Here is a 26435-nt window from a genome sequence, read left to right on the forward strand (position 1 = left end):
CGCTGCCACAGACTTGGGGTTACTGTCATTTAGGACTCAGGACACAGTTCCACATGTGGGACCTACTGGGCTGCAGCAGAGGTTGCGTGACTGGTGCTTGGAGCTTGCCCCGGCAAATGGTGGGCCTTGTTTGCCACACACCGGTGTAGGCAGGTGAGTGGAGCCTCCGTGGTGCTCTGGGGCAGGCATGGTGGGTCTGGGGCCTGGGGTGCAGCAGGCGCTCAGGGCCACAGGCGCTCAGGGCCGCAGGCCCCGCCGTGCTCAGAGGATGACTTGTTGTGGGCTGAGAGGCACCGCCCTGGTTGATGAGTGGCCCATTCCGAATGAGAACCAAGTCCAAAGCTATGGGCTTTTTCTTCACACCCCTTTGAAGGCCTGGCATACGCAGGTCCAACCCACTACGCACGCGCATGCAGGGGGGGCGCAACATGAGACAGTTCCGCATTCTGCCCAACAGCCTGTGGGTTACAAAAAAATAGGGTCAACCCAAGGAGTCACTGGGACCTGGGTTTTTAGTGTTATAGAAAAGAGGGGTCCCAGAACATGAGGACAAATTCGAGAAATTATACAAAAACACTCTATTTTGCTTATTTGGAAAACACAATGTTGTTTATTCACATCGTGTTAAAGGCATCTTAATGGGCATTTTCATTGAAATACTTTACAAAGATGGGTGCCCACAAAGGAGGGAAAGGGGGTGAGGGTGAAGTGGTTGGGATTAGTGCAGTTTGGAGATGTGACAAGGTCAAGCATAAACTCTTTTTATGCAAAACACAGTTAATAGTGGCTTCACAGGGGAGCCATGTGAGAATACATCATATTTTTCATTTTTCTGTTGCCATCCTATAACCCCTTCGCTGCGGCGGCTATTCCGCCGCAGCGCTAAGGGGGTGGGGCCGAGCGGTTCCGTCACAAGCATGCAACGGGTTAATAAACAGTGTTGGGAATCACACTTGTATCAGGTGGCGGTGGGATGATGGTCTACGTTTCGACCCTGGGGTGGTAGGGGTGCTATCCCTTACAGAACGTGTCTTCTTCAGGATGAAGGGGAGTGGTGGGCAGAATTCTAAAAGGAACACGTTTTTAAACCATAATTAAATATGTCCCATAGGGATCATAAATTCATAAGAGGGTATATCCAAAAGCTTATTGGTGTGCCTCCACATTTGTTGTGTTAGGGTGGGGATAAATCGGAGATGAGTACTTGTGAATATCCCCTTAGAGTGTCATTTTGGGGTCGGGTCATCACGATCACGATCTCGATTACAACATAGCAGGCTTCCATCTGGTTTTTGATTGTTAGGCAATATATTTAGAACATTTTAATCTGATGGCCTATGCCCTATTTTCAACCTCTCAGGTTTCTTCACATTTTACATCAGCTAACACGTCACATGCACTCGTTTTTGTGCCATTCTGCCCTCTGCCCCACTTGTTTTTGTGCCCTTCTGCCCTCTGCCCCACTCGTTTTTGTGCCATTCTGCCCTCTGCCCCACTCGTTTTTGTGCCCTTCTGCCCTCTGCCCCACTCGTATTTGTGCCCTTCTGCCCTCTGCCCCACTCGTTTTGGTGCCATTCTGCCCTCTGCCCCACTCATTGTTGTGCCATTCTGCCCTCTGCCCCACTCGTTGTTGTGCCCTTCTGCCCTCAGCCCCACTTGTTGTTGTGCCCTTCTGCCCTCTGCCCCACTCGTTGTTGTGCCCTTCTGCCCTCTGCCACACTCGTTGCTGTGCCCTTCCGCCCTCTGCCCCTCTCCTGTTTTATTTCAGAATGGCGCCGGCATGCTGCCAGCGCCATTTTAAAATAGTTACTAAGTTAGCTTCATCAGGAAGCACTAATAGATAAAATAAAGCAGGTGCTCGAATTCAGTTAAACTCGAGCACCTGCTTCTATTAGTGCTTCCTGTTGAAGCTAACTTAGTAACTATTTTAGCATGGTGCTGGCAGCTTGCCGGCGCCATTCTAAAATAGTTACAAGCTTGAAGTTTGAACTTTTGCCCCCCGGATCCGTTCCGCTCGTGGACTCGCGGATTTTAAGCAAATTCGCGGGAATTCGCGGATTGCGAATTTGCCGAAAATCCGCAAAATTCGCGAGCGGAATGGATTTTGCTCCCATTCTTAGTAATTTTAAACTTGTTGTCATTAAGCTTGGTGATAAATTCCCTGGCACGATCCTCACTGCCTTTCCAAATGGAAAAAAGGTTGTCTATGTACCAGAGCCAGACTGCCAATTGGATGAACATGGGATTGAGGGTTTCATCTTTCCTGATGTCTTCCTCCCACACTCCCAGAAACAGGTTCGGAATACTGGGAGCAAAACATGTGCCCATCGCAGTTCCTAGTGTTTGTTTATATAGTACACCATCAAACATAAGAATATTATTTCAGAGGCAGAAATTTATCATCTCCGCAATGACATATGTAGGTTCTAGGTATTTCATGGGTCTGTTCTCCAAAAAGTGTCTGCATGCGCTGATTCCCAGACCACAATTAATAACAGTTTACAATGCATTAACATCCATTGTAATAAGTAGGAAGTTATCCTCCCAGGTGATGTTACTAAGTTTGCACAGGAAGTCTTTCGTGTTCTTGATGTATGATGGCAGTGTTCTAACATACTGTCTCGAAAATTGATCCACATAGTTGGAAATTCTTTCTGACAAGCACCCAATAGAAGACATAATAGGTCTTCCAGGTGGTCTGAGGGAGTTTATGTGAATCTTTGGTAGAAGGTACAAAATGGGAAGTCTAGGGTAGTCTTGTGTCAGAGAGCAATATTCTTCCCAGCGTAGGATGCCTTGTCTTTCCATCGTTCTTTGCTGTTCCAGATAATGAAGTTGAAGTTGAAGTTGAAATTATTTGTAGAGCGCTCTGTGACCAAGCTGTTTCCTGGCGCTAGAGGGATGATAGGATCAGGTGGAGGAGGCGGCCAGGGAATTACAGGTTTGTGAATGCTTGGGAATACAGGTGGGTTTTGAGCGCCTTACGAAATTGCAAGTAAACAGTGATGGATCTGATGACGGGGGGAAGACTGTTCCAGAAGCGGGGGGCAAGAATGGAAAATCTGGTGCCGCCGGTTCTGGATTTGTGGAAACGAGGAACGCAGAGGAGGGCCTGACTGGAGGAGCGAAGATTACGACCGGGGTGATAGTGGGTGATCATGGAGTTAATGAAGGCAGGGGCAGTGCGGTCACAAGCCATGAAGACTAGGCATCCCAGCTTGAAGAGAGATCTCTGCAGGATGGGAAGCCATTGGAGGGATTTAAGAAGAGGGGTGGTACGGTGGGACTTGGAAAGCCGATGGATAAAGCGGGCGGCCTGGTTCTGGATGGTCTGCAGGCGCCGGAGCTCGTAGGCAGGGATGCCCACGTAAAGGCAGTTCCTATAGTCCAACCGTGTGAGAATCATGGCCAAGACAATAATTTTGAGGGCTTCAGTAGAAAAGTAACAGGAGATCTTGCGAATGATCCTGAGGGAAAGAAAACAGGATGAAACAACAGAGCTAACCTGGGGACGCATGGAGAGGTCCTGACTGATTTTGATGCCAAGGGTTTTTACTGTCCCAAAGGGAACCGGGGGAGGGCCAAAGGTGGAAGGCCAAAAGGTGGATGTCCAGGGACTGATGGCACCACCAGTCAGGACCAACTCTGTTTTGTCCGGGTTAAGCTTAAGAGAGTTTTGATTCATCCAAGGACAGATTGGAATTTGAGAAGAGAATCAGGGGCAGGGGAAAGATCAAAAACAAGCTGAAGGTCATCTGCGTAGTTATACATGGAGACCTCCATGTTGAGCAAAGAAATAATGAGGGGCTAGATATAAAGATTGAAGGGGAGAGGGGAAAAGGAAGATCCTTGGGGGACCCCACAAGGCACAGGCCGAGGGGGAGCAGAGAAACCGGAGAGACGGACGGCCTGTGTTTTGCCCTGGAGGCACGAGGAGAGCCAAGAGAGGGCGGTGCCCTGGATGCCCTCTGCCCTGCCACGGTCGAGAAGGATGGAATGGTCGACCGTGTCAAAGACAGCGGACAGATCAAGGAGCACCAGCGCCTGGGGAGAGTTAGAGTCCGCCTTTCTCTTCAACTTGTCAAGCGCATAAATGACCACAGATTCGGTCGAATGGACTGGGCGAAAGCCAGCTTGATGGGAGGCTAAAAGATGATTTTCCTCTATATAGGTTGACAAGCACAAAGTAATGTGGCTCTCGAGGATCTTACTTAAGTAAGGGAGCAAAGAAATGGGTCTGAAATTACCCGGAAGGGTGGGGTCAGAGCCTGTTTTTTTTAGAATGGGGATGACTGCAGCTGATTTAAACAGTGAGGGAACTATACCTAGGGAAATAGATGAATTAAGGAGGGATAGAGGGGGGTCAGGGCAGGTAGAGAACAACTCCCTTAGGATGCGAGCTGGACCACAGTCAGCCGGGGAGCCTGACTTGACCTTCCCAAGAAGGGCGAGGAAGGATTCCTGCGAGATGAGAGAAAAATGGTTGAAGGAGGAGAGCAAAGGGGGAAGGTGGCAGTGGGAAGAAGGGAAGAGGAGGGGGGATATTCTGTTTAATATTAGAAATCTTCTCGAGAAAGAAGTCGTTCAGGGAAAGGCAAAGAGATTGGGAAGGGATGAGATTGGGGTTAACTCTGTCGGATGCGCTCAGGTTGTGGACAATGGAGAAAATCTCCTTAGATTTGTTGGCTGCTGTCAGGATTTTACCTGAAAAGTATTCCAGTTTAGTTGAGAGAATAGCTCTCTTGTAGTTCTTGAGAAGAGATCTGTAGCGGTCCCTCAGGAGGGGACAGGGGGGCCTGTCAATGACTGAAAGTTCAATGGAGAAGGAGATGATCGAATGATCCGACCAAGTACAGGGAAGAGTAGGAGATATGGTTCAGCCGGCCGACCATATCTGATCGAGAGTATGACCACAAACATGAGTCGGGCATGAATGTGGGAGGTGAAATTAAAGCATCGGAGAGTGTCAAGTCTTTAGAGGTCTGATCTTCCCTAGGGTCACCAGGCCAATAGTTGAAGTCACCCAGAAGGAGAACAGATGAATTGTTAATTGCAAGAGTGGCCAACAGATCTTGTAGAGCGGGCACGAAGTGAGGCATGGTTTGGCGGGTCGGTATAAAAGGACAATAGTAAGGGGAGCTAAAAGGTTAGTTGAGCGGGCAACTAAGAGGTCCACATTGGGTATAGGAGGGTGAGAAGGTAGGCAGAGGCCGAAGACGGCAAGGGAGAGGGGGGGAATTGAAGAACATACCGGGTGAGGGACAGTCTTGGGCTTAAGTGGTGAGGCAGTGGTAGGAGCGGGGTAAAGGATAAGAATTCCAAGGGATGCTATACGTTCCAGAGTAGAAGGGCAAATGGACCAATTGCCCTGATGAGCAAGGAGCTGCGCAGAAGTGCACATAATAAAAGGCACAGGGTCAGTGGCCCCTGGTCCCGGTCGGTCGCGGACGGGCGCAGACGGGCTCACCTTTGGGATAGTGGTATTGTATTCCTGAATGTCTATATTTGAATAGAGGGGGTTCTAGAGTTTTTCAAGGAGTGCCATTTCTTAAGTTTTAGTTTTCAAATATATTTAAAAACATCTATCCTAGTCTCTGGCAGTAGCGGTCGGCAGTAGGTGTTTCTATAGGGCGGTGACGTGGGCAGGAGGAGGGGCAGGGTGGGGGGAAATAATGTATGGATTACGGAGTTTTACAGGTAAGTAAACATTTAAATACATAAAACGAATTTCGTTGCGCACACTGCATCACCAAATGTGATGCAGTGTGCGCAACGAAATTCGTTTTATGTATTTAAATGTTTACTTACCTGTAAAACTCCGTAATCCATACATTATTTCCCCCCACCCTGCCCCTCCTCCTGCCCACGTCACCGCCCTATAGAAACACCTACTGCCGACCGCTACTGGTCTCTGGATAACTGAAAGGGCAGAAAGAGAGTCCATAGCAGAGTGTTCTTTTTTCAAGTCGTGCCAGTGGTCTATTGGATACGTTCACAATAGTTCTCTGTACCATTTCATCATCTATTATTGTTGTTTCTTTGGTGTTGACTTGCTTCCCACTAGTCCTCTTCCTCATACTTTGCCTCTTCTGGTATAGATGTAGGTCTTGGTTTCTTCTCCGCTTGCTTCGTCTTGACTTCTTCCTCGGCCTCTCCCTCGCTGTCCTCGTCCTCTGCCCTGTGACTTTGGAAGTGGTGTCGTTCTTGGAGTTTGTCGCCCCGGTCTCAAGAGACGATACTCCTCTAAAAAAGTAGTCAGACCTTTCATTGTTGATCTTCTTGTCGGTAGTTGGTCTTTACCCTCTGTTAATAGGGTCTCAGCATCACTACTGGTCATTGATTCATTCTCGCTAGTCGCTGTTGCTGTGCCTTCTATCTCCTCTCCTGCTTTTAGTTTCTTGTACATATGGCCATACTTATGGCTGAATGTTAAAATCCAGCCACTTTCATATTCCATGCAATCAGGGGGAAGTTTTCTTTGTTTACGTGCCTTTATGTCTTCTTCATATGTCTTGAGTCATACTTTAAGATCTGTGAGGATTTTTTAGATCATTTCTTGTTCTTTATGTCCTTTCAGATCGTCTTCCACGGTTTTGATATTTTTTTAATCTGTTCCCTATCTTCCCACACATATTTAACTAAAATGGTTAGCATATTTTTGGAACTCTGGGCAGAGTTTTCCACCCATTCTTCAAGCATTCTAGGATTACGGGACCATGCCCTTGTCCAAGTAATTTTGCAACAATATTGCTTCCCACCACTTTGATATCTTGGAGCGTTTAAGCTTCTCTAGCTTCGTAAGATTGTCATGCAAGGTAGTGTCTCTAGAGATTTCTAGAAAGTCTGGGTTTTGTTTGGTGCTCTAGCAAACAAGCTCTGGGCAGCTACCTGTCTTTCTGATTCTTCATCCATTTGTTGCTGGTCTGAGTACCAGGCCTGTATCTCACTTCCACGCGAGTGGGAATGCAGGGGAACCTTGTGTGGTAGTTGCCGTAACTGGAAAGGTATTGTAAAATCCCCTCCTTTGATAAGGAATTCCTATTGCCACTTGATCATGCGGTATGATTGTGTATTGCAAGTTCATACACGTTGCAAGTGTGGATCGGATAAAATATGCAGTGATGCTTCCAGATATTGAATGTCTTTGTTTTTCACTTATATCTTGGTGAACGCTTTCATTGTAGATAAGCGTAAGTGCCCGTACACTGTATCTGGGAAAAAGAAAGTGATGACAGGTAGGGTGATCGCTATGAAATTAGATCGGGTTTAAAAAGGATCTAAAACTCCAATTCGTCTAAGCGTTTCAGCGATGTGACCGTCATATGGTCATGGGCTTGCTTCTTCCTTTCAGAGCCTTGAAATGGACTCTGTCGGGTTAACCGGGTGTTTAGGAGGACTCTGCACATCCTCCGATCTGTATTAATCTTCCCTCCCATCCTCAGGACTTGGTCCACTCACCTCTGGGCTGTAGGGGGCCTCAGGTTGCTCCTCCTGGTATCCATGCTTCCTTATCGATGTCTGATTGCGATGCTTTAAGTGGCCGGTTGCCAGGGAGGGGCATCCATTAAATTCCAAATGGCTTGATTGCTCTGAATGCTCCTTCCTGCCCCTTCAGCCCATGAGTAGGTGGTGCAAAAGGCCAGCGAAGCCCACTGGACAAGTAGAATTCCTTTCTGAAAAAAGTGATCGCACTCTCAGAATAATTGCAATACTAAGGCTTTTATTTGTCAGTAACATGTTTTGACTGTCCAAGCAGTCTTGCTCCCACACAGGTGTGTCAGGACAGCGTCAGTTTTGAATACACAGTCATGAAAATAAACATAGGACAATCACGTATGTTAAATCGATGAATGATACAAGTCAAGTCACAGTTGCATCCATTTTGAAATGGGGTGGCATAGTGAGCAAAATAACGATGGATTAACCCCAGATCTGTGACTGGGGTGAATGTTTTGCCATTGTGCAACATTCTGTCCATCATCTTGTTTGTTTTGCTGTTCACCCTATGGTTTTATACACATTAGACAATATTTCTTTCATAAAGAAAGCTTCTCATGATTCTGAATATTGCAGTTAGTTGATATGTGTGAGAGAGGGTAATTGTACTCATTACTCTCTAAACTCATGCTATCATGTAAACACGTCCTATATCTACGTACGTTCCATCTCGTAGTAATTCAACAGTCACTTGTCATTGCAAACTCTCCAGTTTATGGTATGCATCTGTTTCTGGCAATTTATACCAGGCGCACTAGCTAAGTTACCTGTTGAGATGGAGATGCCAGTTTACAAACACTACATTCTCAGCAGGTATATTGACCCATGACTGCAGGTTGTCCAGGCGATGTCTGAAGAGGCCTATTTCTCACCCAGGAATGTACCAGCCACTCCCTAAGAGTAGAAGCACGGAGATAGTCAAACCTAGGGTGAGGCCCATTCTGTAACAAATTCCAATTATTTTAGTTGATCTGGCAAATCTTAGAGGCCAGGGGCTAAAATGTCATGACTACAGTTCTACATTCTGACTTTTGTTTAGGATGTTTCTTCAGCAGAGCTGAGTGTGGCGTGTTCAGGGCTCACTTATGGGCTCTATTGATAACTTGATAATATGGTCTCTGCTTCAGATTACCTTGTAACATCAAAGATTGTTTAACAAATGTCTTTGTCTCGACCAGTTCTTCCAATATCTGAACAATTGACCAACAGGTAGCTTGCCGCTTTTGGATAATAGGAGCTGCAGTGCAGTAGGGGGTACTCGCAATTGTGGTATTGGTAGTCTTCTTTCTCCAAATGGGAACATTTAATGGTGATATAAGGGTCTCGCTATGTAATGGGTTCACCTGTATTGTTCCCCGTAAAGTGATAATGAGGATTCAGCCACCTTAAATACCCCAACAACTCCACTTAGATCCAGTTCACACAGAGAGCACATCATCAATATATTGTTTCCAGAGAGCCATGTTTGAACAATATCGATAGGAATGGTGATAGATAAAGTTAATTTAGAACAATCAAGCATATATGCTTGCAAACTGGGTGCAAATATTGCACTCAGAGAAGTGCTGGATACCAGCATGTATTTTTGATCTTTAAATTTAAAGAAGTTGTGGGTTAATGCCAGCTTGATGCACTAATGTTTGAATGACTGTGGGATATCATAGAACTATTCCTGAGCTGCCAATGCCCTTACTGTAGCCACCAGAGTTGCATCCTGCGTGTGATACTTCTTTACAGTGATTAAGTATATTGAAGGCTACTAACAGAGGTGTTGAGATCGAATGTCAAATCCTGCAACAGATGTAAGACATCGGAGGTGCCCTTATTATATGCCAGTTGATTTATGGCACTCTCCCTTAGAATAAATCAGCAGATTGTGAAAATGGCTCCATGCCAGATTTTATTCCAGACGCAATTGATTCGCCAAGAAGGCAACATAGGTATATGAATTTCCAACAGCACATAGAAAGTCAAAGTCTGAGGATCAATAATAATCAAAAAATGTCTTTCCTTCTTTGTGAGCCGCTGTTTTTACAATGCATCATCAACCATCTCTTTGATGGTAAGCTTTAATTCCTAGGCTAGACCTTTTGCCATAATTGGTTCTCATACTCAATAGTCTGTGTACTTCAGCTTTATAATCCTGGATGTTCATATCAACTACAATACAACACCTGGATACCTTCACAGAGATTAGATGTGCTCTATAAAACCTGTTTGATTGTTGAATACTATGGTTATCCTACAAAGATTTTATGACATGCTTTTCTTCTCGTGAAATATTTTGGAAGACTCGGAGGTCGGATTTTCAAGAATAGAGACAGGCTAGAAAACCTATCGTTCAAACAGCACCACATCAGGTACCAATGCCGAAACAAAAGTAGAGAGATTTCTAAGATCAGTGTTAAACACCAAACTAGTTCTGGTTTGTCATAGGAAAATGTTTGCAATTTTAACTTCTGCATTGTACCCTGAAATTCCAACCGGACTTTGAAAGGATCATGTGTGGGAGTAGGGGTGAGTCCCAGTCCCCTATTGATAACCCGTTTTTGAATTCCAGTGAGTACATAGGTAGACAGATTGAATATGTAAGAAAGTACTGTTCCTGACCTTTGACCCTTGTGATTCAGGGTAATTTTCCGTGCCATTGTTGGTCCAAGTGACTTCTTTCTCCTCCCTCATCTGGTGCCTCTCTCGTCTTAACCTAAAAGTGATAACAATGTAAACCCCAATTATTCTGATTGACAGTGTTGGGGTGCAAAGTGAGCATGTTGAGTAGATGAAGTGGAGGTTTGTTCGGTAGTTTGAACCCATTTTTACTACTTGTGTTATTGAAGATCCAATTCTGCGGAGTGCAATCTTTGTTGCTCAAAGACGATTTATCGTGATGTAATGAACCATTGGTAGGTCTCTAAGTAGAGAAAGGCCCATTCATGAGAGAACTACTCTAAGTTCCTCCTTAATCCCTGTAACTTTTGAATACCAATGTAGGTTTTGCATTAGCCAAGGCCTTGTAGGATTCTGGCTGGGCGCTCTTTGGCATCTGTGATGGTGGTATCTTCCTGGTTTCCATCATCTCTTTCTCTTGACAAATGATCTCCTTCAGAAGATCATCACTAAAATGCTTTGCTTTTATTTTTTTAAGTTTCCGTTTTTTGGAAAACAAACAGAACAGACATGAAGAAACAGTTAAAATGATAAAACCATACATTTTATAAGATAAAAATATAAACTGCTAAAAGTATTGCAAAATATATAAGAACAAAGTAGAAATGCAATCAAATGATATGAATAGAAATAACATCGTAAGCATAACAATACCTGCAAATGAGAACATTATACAATATATCAATCAAAAGACAATTGGTAATTAGCCAGATAAATGGTAAAAGGCAATGGGAGAACTCAAGGTGGTTTCTGTACTTCAGCTGATCTAGTCTTAGAAGTAGTGGTTAAGGAAGCAACTAAAGATAAATAATTGGCTAGGGGGAACCAGAGGAGATCTCTTTTGATTGCCAGTGAAATGAGAGAAACATAATTAGTGTCTAGCCGATGATGGAAACAAACCGCATTCCATCAAGAATGAAAAGCCACATTGTTAGCCTGTTTCCAATTGGAGGTGATGAGATGAAAGGCAATAGCTATCAAAAGGTCTAGGAGCTTATATTGTTGTGAAGATTGAGGCCAGAGAGGAGAAAGAGAAGCCGGGAAGATGTGAGTAACGGAGAAGGGAATGTAGACTTTAAAAACTTTCTGATTTTGGGACCATACAAGTTTCCAAAACTGGAGTATAGGAGGGCATTCAAATAGCATATGTTTTAAATCAACAGTTGAGCACGAGCAAGACCAACAAGTAGAGGGAGTGTCTGATGAAAAAGTTGACAGAATCAATGGAGTGAATAAAATCTCATTATGAATGAAAAAAACGGTTTGCGTGGTATTAGCGGCTCTAGAGGTCTTATGAATCTTTGACCAAATCTTGTCCCAAAGAGGAACAGTCCAATCCTGAGAATGATCTTTATCCCAGGCTATCTCAATTTTCGTTTTGGGTCTGTTTAAGGAAAGTTGAAAGGATTTATAGTGAAAAAAAGCAGACGGAGAGTGATCCGATGCAGAGGATACAGTGTGAGATATAGTGGGGATATCATTAGTAATGGGTAAGGATTGAAGGTATTGAACAAGAATGGGACAAAGCAAATTATACTGTGAACGAGAAGACGAAGATAAGGAACATTGAGATTGGAGATCAGAGAAGGAAAGAGGTTGATTATTAGAATGAAGTTGAGAAATCCATTGCAGGCCTTGGGAATACCAAGACATCCAGTATATGGAATGATTACGGATCTGGAGATGTTTATTATGCCAAATAGGCTGTAGATGAGTGGAATTGATAGAGGGATAAGAGGAGGACATAAAAGGGATAAGGAGATTATGAGAGTGGGAAATAACAGGGTTGCGAAGAGAAGTCATATTGGATGTAAAAAAAGGATATCCCGGAACTCAAAGAGAGTAAGAAATAAAGATTCTATAATTAGCAGGAGAGGAGGATAAAAGGTAAGATCAGTAGAAATCCGGCGGGCAGCCTGTTTCAAAGAGAAAGCGCGATGATAACTTTTGAAATCAGGCAATCGAAGTCCACCATTAGATTTATCCTTCTTCAGGGCAGCGAGATCTATACGAGAACGTTTGCCTTTCCACATAAATTTAAGTAGGGTAGAATCAATCCTCCTAAAATAATGATCAGGAATATAAATAGGAATAATTGAGATAGTATATAATGTAAGTGGTGATAACATCATTTTAATTGAATCAAGACAACCCCACCAAGATAGAAACACAGGGTTCCATCAGGTAATGGGCGCATTTAATTTTTTGGTTATATAATCAAAGTTTATTTTAAGAGTGTGAGACAAGAGAGGAGCGAACCAAATTCCCAAATATTTAATCTTAGATGGTTGCAAAGAGAAACCAGAATGTTCAAAGATATGTTTTTGGAATAAGGGATTTAAAGGTAGAATTTCACACTTGTCAACGTTAAGACCATACCCAGAAACTTTAGAGAAAGAAGAAACCTGTTGAAGAAAGAAAGAAGAAGAGGATTGAGGATCAGAACAGCATAAAAGAATATCCTCAGCGAAAACTGAAAGCTTAACTTGTTGGGAACTGAAAAGGAAACCAGAGATATTATCGTCTTGTCGAATCTTGGTGAGAAAGGGTTCTAAAGCTAAAACAAATTATAAAGGGAGCAGCGGACAACCTTGTCTGACATCTCTGTGCAATGAAAAATAATCTGAAACCATACCATTAACAAATATTAATGCCTGAGGATCAGAATAAAGTAAGGAGATAAAAGAAATAAATGTAGGTAGGAGACTTGTCCATTTGAGAGCATTGAACATAAAATCCCAGCTAATCCTAACAAATGCTTTCTCCGCATCCAAAGAGATAGCGGCCAGAGGATGATTTAGTGAAGAAGATTTAACCAGAACATTGAAAAAGATGAGTGAATTCTAGGAAGAAAGTCTTCCTTTAACAAAACCTGATTGTTCAGGGCCAATTAAGTCAGTTAAAAGTGGATCCATCCTAAGAGCCAAAATCTTGGCAACAATCTTACAGTTAGTATTTACCAAAGAAATAGGACGATAATTCTTGCATAAAGAATGATCTTTATCTTCTTTAGGGATTAAACAAATCAAGGCTTCTTGAAACGTGCCACGTGAAGAACCTGAGTCAAGAAAGGATTGAAATAAAAGTAAAAGATTTGGTACGAGAAGTGAAGCAAAATGATTGTAAAATTCAATGACAAATCCATCAGGACCAGGTGCTTTTCCACGACGTAAAACCGAAACCGCATATGAGATTTCTGCAAGCGAGATGTCAGATTCCAAGGGCCCAAAATCAACATGGTTGGAAGGAGGTGAAGGTATAGATCGAAAATAGGAAAGAAGATCAATCAAGTCTGGAGTAGTTTCAGGATTATAAAGATTTTTGTAGAAAGCGACAATCTCATTTAGAATATCCTTGCCTTTAAATAAAGAAACAACAGTGGGACCTTGAATAGATTCAATTTTTGTTCGTTCTTTTCGTACCTTCAAATAATTGGCTAGTGGTTTTCCCTTTTAATTCTGACCTCCATAATAGCGGGAGTTACATTTTAATAAAACATTTAAGTCCGCGTCCGTGGTTAACATATTGAAAGTAAATTTGGCATCAATAAGGTCCTTAAGAGAGGATTCAGTATTGGAGTGATAATATGTATATTCAAGGTGTTTGATTTTATTGAGAAGTTGAGCCGATTTAGCTTCCATAAGTTTTTTATTCTGTGAGACAAAATTGATGATAAAACCTCTAGCAGCCGCATTGAAATAATCCCACATCATAACAAAAGGGGAATCAGGGGTATGATTAATCATAAAAACCTCAGTGGCAAAAGCATTGAATTTGGTTAAAAAAACGGGATCAAGGAGTAAAGAATTATTAAATCTCCATCTTCCTGGGTGGGGAGAAAAGGGAATGAGATCAATATCAACGTGAACAGGAGCGTGATCTGAAATTAAAATGGAGCCAATGTCAGAGTGAGTGGCATGTTGAGCTAAAGATTTACTTAGAAAAAGATAATCTATACGGGATTCGGAGTGATGGGAAGGAGAATAATAACTATAGTCTCTAAGGTCGGGGTGGCATAATCTCTATTGTGTTTTTATCTAGGAACCTGAATCAATATTACCATTTTATGCCCTTACATAGCCCTTACATAGCTATAATCAATACATATCCCTATAATGGCATATTAATCAGATCCATATTTCAGTAAATCACCCTTGCAGCCCAAGGCATGGCAAAAGCTACTTCCTTAGATTCCTAGAAACAACAACGAGTTCTTTCAACACACCAAACCTCCAGCAACCTGGGAAATCCCCGCTTGCTTTGTTTTGATTTGTAATAGAATTCCTGCGAGCACTGTAAGAACCGCCAGTTCTTAGTGACATCTTTATTGACGTCTTATGTCCAAACCTTACGTCAAACTCGGCACCTTTCAGGTATAAATATACCAACATTGCCTTAAGCAAACACACAGTGGTGGTTTTGGAGCAGAGCAGCTAATCTACTTGCCGAGAGCCCAGCAGACGCGGGGAGCCCACGGACACTGCCCCTCCTCTTTGACGCTCTGAGAAAGACGCTGTCTTTTCTCCTGCCGAGAAAATCCAGCCTACCCTTGCGGGTGACTGGGATATCGAGTCCTGAGAGAGCGATACCAGACCTCCTACATTCTATTCCCAAGGTACAGTGCTGACTAAACCCTTAGAGAGAATTCTTGAGTCAGATTCTTGGCAAAACCAACTTAACTTAAACTGCTACTTACTTACTCCTTCCCACGTATTAGGCTTAGGTCAGGTACACCGGGGTAGGCGTATTTTAGAAGCACCAGTTGAGCAAGTTAGCCAATGTAAATATGTATGTATATATTTTATCCATTTTATCCATTTTAAAGTGTCTTATGGCTAAGAAACCATATCAATGCTTTTACAGTATTATTTCATAATACTCCTTTTACTGTACGTACTTTACTTTACATTAAGTATTGCAATTGTGGCAATTAATTTCTCTTGCATGAGAAGGAAGACTGCTCAATAAATAATACCTTTTATTGAAAACGCCTGTCTCTCTATTCTCTGCACTCTGGTGAAACTAAGAATGCACATCTGACTGAGTGAAATAGCTGTCTATTGTTTTCACACGACTCTAGAGATTTACTCTTATTCTGAGGAAGCAAAGTTGTCATGTTTATGCAGTTGTCGGAAGCTGAATCCCTTCTTGTCTGAGCCAAGGAAGCTGATCCCTTCCTATGCAGTCAAGAAAGTTTCCAGTGACCTCTGAGCTAGCTGGCGTAAACCTAAATTAAGTCTAACATAGTCAGTAGAGACCTAGATGACCTCAGTCCTATGTCTACACTGCTGTTTATGTTATCCCCTTGAGTGCACTTCCTCTAAGCAGTTTACAGAATCACTTCAATCCTTGAATTTTGTTTCTCACATACAAGTCCCCACGCACATACACGGACATATGCTAGACCAGATCTGGTCTCTTAACATTTCCGTTTCTTCTATGTCCGTGTCCCCATGTCCCTGGTCAGATCACGCTCTAATCTCCTTCTCCCTCCACCTTAACCCTGTAGCAAAGGTCCCGCTTGCTAAAAACACCTGGGCGCGGAATTGGAACCGTGTCGACCTCCCTTTGTTATCATCTTCCCTCCTGAACTCTTCACCTAACCTGGCGGGCTTATCTTCCTCATCTCAAGCCACCTCCATTAACATCTGGCTTGCTGGAGGCTGTGACTTGGTAGCCCCCCTACGTCGGATTTCAACTAGACGGCCTAAGGAGTCAAATCGGTGGTTCAGTGAAGATCTGAAGGCAAAAAAGCTGACCCTTTGGCGGGCTGAGAGGCAATGGAGAAGGGACTATTGTCCTTTACTGAAAACCCATTACACCACACTATTAGGTGACTATAAAAGAGCCATACTAGGCGCCAAAACTGCCTACTTCTCAGCAAAAATTTTGGTGGCGGAGAATAAACCCAGGGAGATTTTCACAATTATTCACGACCTGGCCTTCTCTGACAGGGCTACACTTAAACCTCCCCCTACCCAGTCCTTATGTGACTCTTTGAATTCTTATTTTTTGGAAAAAATTATTAACATCAAAGCCAATATTCCACTCCCCTCCCTTACTTTTGTTGAACCCCTTCCCCCGACTGCCCAGTGCGGCCTTTCTTCGATCCCCCCTCTCACCGAAGAAGTGTTCTTGGCAATACTTCCTAAAGTAAAGTCAGGCTCCCCGGCGGACATTTGCCCGGCCCATATTCTCCAACAGATTTACTCTGTCTGCACTAAGCCCCCGATTACTTTTCTTAACAGTTCCCTTGCCCAGGGGGTTGTGATCCCAGCACTTAAATCTGCCACAATAGTGCCTATCCTGAAGAAGCCTGGTACGGATCCTTCCGCCCCGGCTAACTATCGCCCTATTTCACTGTTGCCCTATTTGGGCAAGGTGCTTGAGCGCCAGGTAACATCGGTACTCAGCGCCCATGTAGAAGTGAATGGGGGCCTAGCGTTTCGCCAGGCAGGCTTGCGGCCTAGGCACTCCACCGAGTCCGTCGTGGTGTCGGTCCTGGACAACCTCAGGGAGGGCATGGACCAAAACAAACACCAGGCCCTGGTGCTCCTCGATCTCTCCGCCGCTTTTGACACGGTGGACCATTCCATCTTGCTTTCACATGTCAGAGCGGCGGGAATCGGGGGCTCGGCCTTGGTCTGGCTATCGTCCTTCCTCAGGGACCGCACCCAGGCGGTCCGGTTGGGGGATTTCTCGGCCACCCCACTTAAGGTCACATGTGGTGTTCCCCAGGGTTCTTCTCTCTCTTCTCTTTTGTTCAATCTTTATATCTATCGCCTAATCTTTGCGCTCCAGCAGCTGGAGGTCACCGTTTATAACTATGCGGATGACCTCCAGCTCATTCTATTTCCGACTTTCAGACTACTATGATTTTTATTAGGGACTGGATGAACCACAACCATCTGAAGTTGAACCCGGATAAAACTGAGTTGGTTCTCACGGGTGGTTCTTCCAGTCCCTGGAACTCTTTATTTTGGCCTTCTTCCTTTGGTCCCCTCCCACTCCCTCTCCCTCAGTCAAGACCTTAGGCATCCAAATTAAAAGGCCGCAGCACTGAAACCGCGATGCTGAACATCATAGATGACATCCACGGATCTCTTGACGCTGACAAGTGCTGCCTCCTCATACTCCTTGATCTCTCAGCAGCGTTCGACACGGTGGACCACAAGCTCCTCATCAGGACTCTTCAAGAAAGAGCCGGCCTTGGCGAAGTAGTTCTCAAGTGGTTTTCCTCCTTTTTACATAACCGTTCGCAATTAATAAAAATCAAGAACTTCACCTCCGATACCCAGCAAGTCAACAAGGGTGTCCCTCAAGGATCAGTGCTCTCCCCCCAGCTCTTTAACATCTACATGGAACCACTCGCCAAGTTACTCAGGAACGCCAACATCCACTTCCACCTGTACGCGGATGACACGCAGATTTACCTGGAAACCTCCTCTCTCAAAGACATCCACAGACTCAATGATGTCCTAAATGAAGTGCAAGACTGGCTGACAAATAATCACCTGAAACTCAACCCCGATAAGACAGAAACACTCCTCATCTCAAACAAAGAAGATAACCCTCAAATCACCGAGTGGCTAAAGTCGATCGATGCTCTCAAAGGTAACCTCACGCTAGCCGACTCTGTTAAATCCCTGGGCTTCACCCTAGACCCCAAACTAACCCTGACAAACCACATCAAGAACTCAGCGAAAAGCGCATTCTTCAACCTCAGACTTTTGAACAAAATTAAACCTTACATTCCCAACAAGGACCTCAAACTAGCCACGCATTCTCTAGTTTTATCAAGACTGGACTATGGGAACTCAATCCTAACAGGCATCCCCAAATCGCACCTGGCACCACTAAAAACAACAAGCAAGAATGATCACAGGCTTCAAAAAATATGACCACATCTCCCCGGCACTCAAAGAACTCGAATGGCTCCCTGCGGAAATGCGAAGTACCTTCAGAGCGGCCTGCCTAACCCACAAGGCCCTCCACACCGGCAAACCGGAATACCTAGCTAACAAGCTCAAAAAAGCAGGCCAAGCCAGAAATCTGAGAAGCTCTAACTCCCTGCTGCTCATCCTACCAAAAACCAGAAGAAAGAGAACTGCGGACTGCTCTTTCTCAGGAAATGCCCCCAAATTATGGAACGCCATCCCCCCGCACATCAGAACTCTACCGTCCTATGCAGAATTCAAGAGCCAACTTAAATCCTTGTGCCTTATCCGCTCCCTTGGTTGTGGATAACTTGGAGCTGCAAACATCTCAGAATCCTTGCGGTAATGTTGAATCCAGCACCAGAAAGCCCTGCTGTCCGAACTTTTCTTCTCTCCAAATTGTCGCTCGCCGATTGCTTTTATTGGGTTTGTCTCATGCTGTTCTCTTTTTCTTGTCCTCTACTGTGAAGCGCTCTGATACCTTCGGGTCTTGTTAGCGCTATAGAAAACTTCTAAATAAATAAATAAAATAAAATTAACAATCATCTTACCCTCCACTCACAAATTAGCTCTGTTGTTTCTTCCTGCTTTTCTTACTCTTCGCACTATTCGCGCTGTTTCTCGCTTCTTTTCTCCCCTGGCACTTAAACTGATGTCCGCCTTGGTGATCTCCCGGCTGGATTACGCTAATGCCGTGTACAACGGCATTCCAGCGTACAGCCTACGGAAGCTACAACTGGTCCTAAACCAGGCGGCCCGATTAGTGTACGGCCTTTCCCGCTCTCACCACTCAACCCCTTTATTGAAGGCGCTCCACTGGCTGCCTGCCAGGGAGCGATCCTTTTTCGAAACAGGTTGTATGGTCTTCCAGGCGCGCCAGGGCTCAGCTCCCGCCTTCATTGCCTCTTTGATAAGGGAGTACATCCCCGCTAGAGAGCTTCGTTCATCATCTCAATCACTTCTGCAGGTACCCCGCTACAAGCGCAAAAAGTGGGGAGGGGCCAACTTCTCTTTTTTGGCACCCTCTTTTTGGAACTCCCTCCCCGACCACCTACGGTTGGCCAAGCACTACCCTCTTTTCCGTAAAGACCTCAAAACTTTCCTATTCAATCAGGCCTTCCCTCTGTAAATTGCCCTCATATTTTTCTTTATTTGCACCAGCACCTATTGCCTCTCCTCTGCTATTTTAGCCTCCATAGCGCCAAGAAAACCGCATGGTGAATGTAGCGCTTTACAAGTATTTTAAATTCAAATTCTAATTCAGGGCCTATAGGGAAAATAGGAACTACACTACATTGCGCCCAACGTTTGGTAAGGCGATAAAACTAACGCAAGACGTTAGAGTAACTCAGTCGTGCTTTTTCACGCAGACTCTTTGGGCCCGATTCACAGAATGAACTTACTACTTTTGGCATTCACAGAATGCACTTACTACTTTTGGTATTCACAGAATGAACTTACTCATTTCGGTATTCACAGAAGTTAGGACTACTAACTTTTAGGACTCCTAAATGCCTTCTGTGAATACCGAAAGTCTTAAAAATAGGATTTTTCTCAATTTAGTAGTAGTAAAGTTAGGACTCCTAACTTTAGGATGCCTAAATGCCTTCTGTGAATACCGAAAGTCTTAAAATTAGGATTTTTCTCTATTTAGTAGTAGTAAAGTTAGGACTACTAACTTTACTACTACTAAATTGAGAAAAATCGTAATTTTAAGACTTTCGGTATTCACAGAAGGCATTTAGGCATCCTAAAGTTAGTAGTACTAACTTTACTACTACTAAATTGAGAAAAATCGTAATTTTAAGACTTTCGGTATTCACAGAAGGCATTTAGGCATCCTAAAGTTAGTAGTCCTAACTTTACTACTACTAAATTGAGAAAAATCGTAATTTTAAGACTTTCGGTATTCACAGAAGGCATTTAGGCGTCCTAAAGTTAGTAGTCCTAACTTTACTACTACTAAATAGAGAAAAATCGTAATTTTAAGACTTTCGGTATTCACAGAAGGCATTTAGGCATCCTAAAGTTAGGAGTCCTAACTTTACTACTACTAAATAGAGAAAAATCCTAATTTTAAGACTTTCGGTATTCACAGAAGGCATTTAGGAGTCCTAAAGTTAGTAGTCCTAACTTCTGTGAATACCAAAATGAGTAAGTTCATTCTGTGAATACCAAAAGTAGTAAGTGCATTCTGTGAATGCCAAAAGTAGTAAGTTCATTCTGTGAATCGGGCCCTTTTTTCCAGTAAATACTCCAATAGACGTCTGGAGTGGGTGAAAGGTTAAAATCCGCCGGAACTTAGTAGGAACAGATTCCTATGTAGAGTTTTTGATTTAGTCAACGTTGAAGGATAGAGTGTTCCAAAATATTGTGCACCTAATCTTTTGTTTCCTTGGAAACCTGCTCTGCAAACTTTCATTAAAACAATGTCAAATAACGGCGACAACAACGAAACCGATGAAGCGGCAGTAGATGCGAATCAACAGGGTTTCGATGTTACAGGGTTTAATGAAAATGATCCGGGTGCAATTATCATCCCGGCAAACATAAGAGAAACTATACCTTTAAAACTTATAGAAAACGGACTGACATCACGAGGTGGTACAGTCATTTTCGTGATAGAGGCACACGAGTATCGGCAGACAGAGGTATTCTATTCATGGATAAACTTTCCAGCGGCAAACGGTACAACACACGAATTCCACTATTACAAAATAGAGGAACCTCTGGATGAATACACTCCTTTCGAGGATGTGGAAATTCAACTAAATTACCAAGAGCACCTGCTCTGGTTTAAAGGCGCCCTAAAACATAATGATCACATCACCAGGCTCGGTCCACTAGGTAGACCAGGAGCAACATGGCCGGTTCTAGCCAGCTACACACCACATCCTGATATTGATAAAATGTCAGACAAGGAACTTTTAGCCCAGCTAAAATTACTAATTAAAATTCATAGACAATTAGTCCAATATGTAATGCGGACTGCAACAGTCCAACCAGCTGTTAACCTTCCACAGCTGACCCCTCATCAGGGGAACACAAATAAAATTACACCACAGAACATACAATCATGTCTTGGTAAAACACCCGCAAAACGGGAACAAATTCCATTCTGGCTAGCACAGACAATAACTCAAATAGAGGCAGTATTCCCAAATACTACCCCTAGTGAGAAACACAGAATTCTGACTATCTGCCTTCAAATGGGGTTCGCACCACATGTGGAGGACTGTGACACTTGGGGCACAGTCTTTGCTTCCATTTATACAAAAACACATGGTGTTCCGTCTCTGGCGGTGATACCAGATGTGCTAAGACAGATTCAAAAGGAATACGGTCCAGAACCTGCTTTAACGCTTGGTATGAAATTACTGAAAGACTTCAAGCAGGTCTCGGCTATATTATTAGCCAACATAAAAGGAGAAGCAGCATCTGTGGGGATCCGCCAAAAATTGAAAGAAACAGATATAGCAGACCAGCCAACTGAACTTGCCAGAATCAAAGATAAATCCTATGAAGAACTAGGTAGAGATAGTTTGGGTGGGAAACCAGTAAAACCCCAACTACTTGAAAGTCCTGAAAAGATATTTATTAAAAATAATCTAAACACTCCTAAAAAGAGCTGGGATGGAAATGAACAATCCACTCCCACAGAAAAAAGATTCCAGTCCAGAGGAAGGTCTCCTCAGCGGAGGGAAAGAGCTCCGAACCGAGAACACCAGTCTCCCCAAAGAGAGCCCTCTGAGAAAAGATACAACCTTAGAAATAGGGATAATTTGAAAAAGCCTGATAGATATCAAGATATTGATACACGCCCCTCTCGATCTTTTTCGCAGAAACCGGAAAGAAGAGGACGGTCAGAACACAGGGAAGAGCACGTCAAGTCCAAAGACAAGGAACCTGCTCAAAGTAAAAAATTACAATTTCCAAAAAAGATGGTAGCGAGTATTAAAATAATTGAACATGCCGAGAATACTGAGGACACAACTGAAAAACGGGGAGTGGGCACAGACAATGCTAGACAGCGCAGCAGAAGTCACCATAGCTCGCAAGATCCTGATGAATCATCTGGAGACAGTGGACACGAATGAATACATTAAGGTGGAAACTGCTGATACCAGAGTTAGCGAACCTCATAAAATATACAAAATAACATTGCGTATAGAGGGAGATAAGACTAGGAAGGTAAGGGGTCTGTTTTGTAATAACCTCTCAAAAGGCTATGACATCCTATTAGCTGAGAAAGACTGGCAACCAGAGTTTGTCAGGGAGTGCCCTCATGGCAAAGAAATGATTATGCCTGCCTTCTCAAATCATATTCCAATAAATAGAAAATACATATATGCCAGAAAATGGGCAGTAGCTCAAGCACCTGCATTATATAAGAATCATGTAGGATGGGATGAGGACTCTCCTCCTCACAAAATCCAGTTAAAAAGTCGACCAACTGCACAAAGGCAGTACCCAATTAAGCAAGAAGCTAAAAAACAGGTCAGGGAGATCCTAGATCAACTTGAATACCAAGGGGTGATTGAAACATGCACCTCTCAAATGAACAATCCTTTGTTTCCTGTCTCCAAACCAGACGATTCATATTGTCTAGTCTTGGCCTCAGACACCTTAACTCATGTTGCAAAATATTTGCGGTACAAAATTCGCACAGTGCGGCACTAATGAATAACATAGATCGGAAAAAAATACAAAACAACATTAGACATTTCTAATGTTTTTTTTGTGAAAACATCGCACCGGAAAGCAGGTATTTAACCGCTTTCTCAATAATGGGGTCACAGAAAAATTTCTGTTGACTCCCACAGGGATTCAAGAACAGCCCAGGATTATTCTCAGCAAGAGTAACAGAGTTACTACAAATGTATGATGATGAGGCATTATCTTATGTCGATGACAACTATCTCACAGACGACGACTTGGATACTCACTTGAAAAGAGTGAACACCATAATACTTGGGTTTGCAGCAGAGTGTTACTAAATCAACTTTAAAAAGTCACGAATTGCCCATCTAACTGTCTTATTTCTAGGCTATGAATTATCAAGTGAAGGCAAAAGCCTAGCAGACAACTTCTTAGAGAAGTGCGCTGTACTCCAAGCACCAAAAACGCTGAACTTACAATCGATACTAGGCTTCCTGAATTTCGGAAGAACTTACATTCTAAATTATGCAGAGAGGGTTAAACCTCTCTACGAATTAATAAAACCTGATTTCAAACCAATAAATTGGACTCAGAAACACACAGAAATTTTGAGATCTCTGCAAACAGACATGTTAGCTAAAACAAAATTAGAAATACGCGTCAATACACGCAACCTTGTAATCCGAGTCATCCCAGGAAGATGTGGATTCACGTACCTAACCTCTAATGAGGGAGAAGTGTGGCTCTCTGGTTAGAGGAGGCAGACCTGGAAGCAGAGGTCAGCCTGGGACCAGGGTTCAATTCCCGGCTCGGTGGGGTCTTGAGTCCTAAAATATCCATGGACTCGACAATTCTCGCTCCGGTGCCTACTCGGTTCACGGGTTCACACTCTGCGACTCTGGGCAATAGCTTGCTTAATCTCCACAATGGCCTCTCGCGGCGAAATGCCTGGCTTTAACCTTGCGGATACCCTGCCAGGGTTATCTCACAGGGGAATACCAGGACGGGTTACCTAAGCAAGCACTTAGGAACTGGTTGGTTATTTGCGCTATATAAATTCCTGTATATTTATATTTACATTTACATTCCAATAGCTTACAAATCACATTTGTACACATAAACAGAAAAAACATTCAGTCTTACAGAAAATACTGTGAAGGCGGTTCAGACGGCTGTAGCAAAAGAAAGAGCCCGAGCCCAAGGCAAAAGAATAACTTTTTTTACAGCAGAATCAGCCTTTGAGGCATTATTCAGCCCAGTTAATCTAAAAACGGTGGCACTAAATCCAAAATGGATACAGTGGGAAAATTCTCTTGCTGCAGAAGACGTGACATACTATTTTGTCCCGAAAATGAAAAAACGTAATGATTTGAAATATGAAGAAGAATATCCTCTGCCAATCGAAATTCTGCCTCTCCAACAGTACTCCTGTATAATCTATATGGACAGATTTGTACAGCATTACAATGTAGATGATAAATCCTACAATGCAGCCTGCACGATTGTTAAAGTTCGCTGGCTCTGCGGTAAATTCAGACTGAAAATAACAAAAACTGAATCACTAAGAAACTGTTCGGCTCAGCGAGCTGAAATCAGATCTTTAAAGATGGCGCTTGAAAATGCTGATCGTGAATTCCCGACACTAATAGTGTGCGATTCGCATTTTTGCATCAAATCTTACAATAATGATTTGCAGAACTGGGTTAAAAACGATTACAAAGATGACACAGGTGCCACAATCAAACATAAAATGCTTTGGAAACAAGTAGTTATTTTACAAAAAGAACTACAAAAGACTCATGTGATACACACACTGAGTCATCAACGTGATGGCGTTCACGTTGCAGGGAATTCATTGGCTTATACAGCCACAGCGGAAGCAAGTAAACCGGCTTCCGTAGCCACAAAAAAGCGTTCAGAAAAATACATAGACGGGGAAACCATGCTGGTGGTAAAAACGTCTTCAAAAGGCAACTGTGCAGCACTACCCATGAACTATCCACTCAAATATACATACGTAATTGACGCAAACTCCGTTCCTTTTGCTCAATTCCCTGGAGTGGGGGATAGAGTAATTCCAAGCATGAACAGGAGAGTCTTATTAGCAGACACACACATGGGTACAGGTCCGAGGCACAAACAGATGAAGGAATCTCTGACAGAATTACTATCAGAATACTGGTGGCCGGGGATGAGCCTGCAACATTATAAATTTGCAAAGAGCTGTCCAGACTGCAACAGAGATCGCAGTAACGAGCCAACCGGAGTATTGCCATGGCCATTTCTGTAGTTAGCATAAGGCTATCTATACGTAAAATCCAGCGTCCCATTAATTTCTTTTAAGACTAGATTCACTTAAAAATGTGGCCCCAGTGCTCGGCTGACGCCAGAACTGTTATAAAAGATTTGCGAGTCTATACCGGCACCTACGCAATTGCCATGCTTCATTCTGACCAGGGTCCTGCTTTTAGCTCTCGAGCTTATAAGGAGGCCATGACCAGCATGGGCATTGGGTTGCGGTACTCTTGTCCCTTCCATCCTGAGGAAAACGGGATTGTGGAAAGAAAAAACCGAGACATAAAGCAATCTATAACGGCAATGGTACTAGGTTCGTGTGATGGGTGGGTCCAGCCTTTAATAAGTGTCCAACGTAGTCTTAACAATCTGCCAAGAAATTCTCTAAAAAGTTTCAGCCCGTGCGAACTGTTGTTCAGAACTAGAATGTATATTCAGGATTTAGATAGTCAGACTTCAGTGGTAAAAGATAAGAAAAAATGCTTTGACATCAAAGATCGTTTGGCTGTTTTACAGGACTTAAATGAAACAAGAAAAGCCCTGAGCAACATAAAGTTAAAACAACAGCCAACAACCACTGAAGATACACCACCTGTTTCAGCAAGACCTGTCTGGATTCCAAAGATTGGGGATCTTGTCAGAGAGAAGATAGCGGTGAAGAAGGAATTTGGGCCTTCTTACAGAAAAGCAGTACCTGTCTTAGCTATCAACGGAACGAGATCAGTTGTACTACCGCCCCTTGCTGGTAAAAAGGAGAACTGAGTTGTATCCATCGACCTGGTAAAACTACAATCATGTGGCCAATAATAAGTAGTAGGCCCAGTGGACTCCCAAGAAATAGCAGAATACTAAAATTTGCTACAATCCAAGAGGTTCAAACTGAGAGACTAATCACATTTGATAAACCTGCAGTGGATACAAAAGGACTATGCAACAATGTCATGGAACGTGTGTCTCTTGAAACCCAAATTGAAACAGTTCGTCAAGAAACACCAGTCTACAACGATGTAGCCTCAGACTGTGCTAATGAAAGACAAATTAAAAAAGCAATCCCAACAATTGACAGAACTGCATCTGGCTACTTCATCCATTTCGATAACTTTTCTGAAGATCAAAGCGACCCTGAAGTAACGCCAGCAACAAAAACTTTTAAAGACAAAGTAACAGAACTCTTTCATCAACTCAAAGAAACCTATCTGAATGCACCATTGATTGAATTTTGGATTGTATTAGGCGTACTCATACTCCTACTCTGCCTAATTTTAGTTCTAATTTTAGGAAAATGTATTACAGTACAATGGACACAGCAAGTCAGAACATCAACTTGGTCCTAAAGCCACACAAGTCATCTCACATAGAGAAAAGAGAACTATCATCAGT

Source organism: Lissotriton vulgaris, chromosome 3_1, assembly GCF_964263255.1.
Source record: "Lissotriton vulgaris chromosome 3_1, aLisVul1.2, whole genome shotgun sequence".
In the NCBI taxonomy this organism is placed as follows: Eukaryota; Metazoa; Chordata; class Amphibia; order Caudata; family Salamandridae; genus Lissotriton; species Lissotriton vulgaris.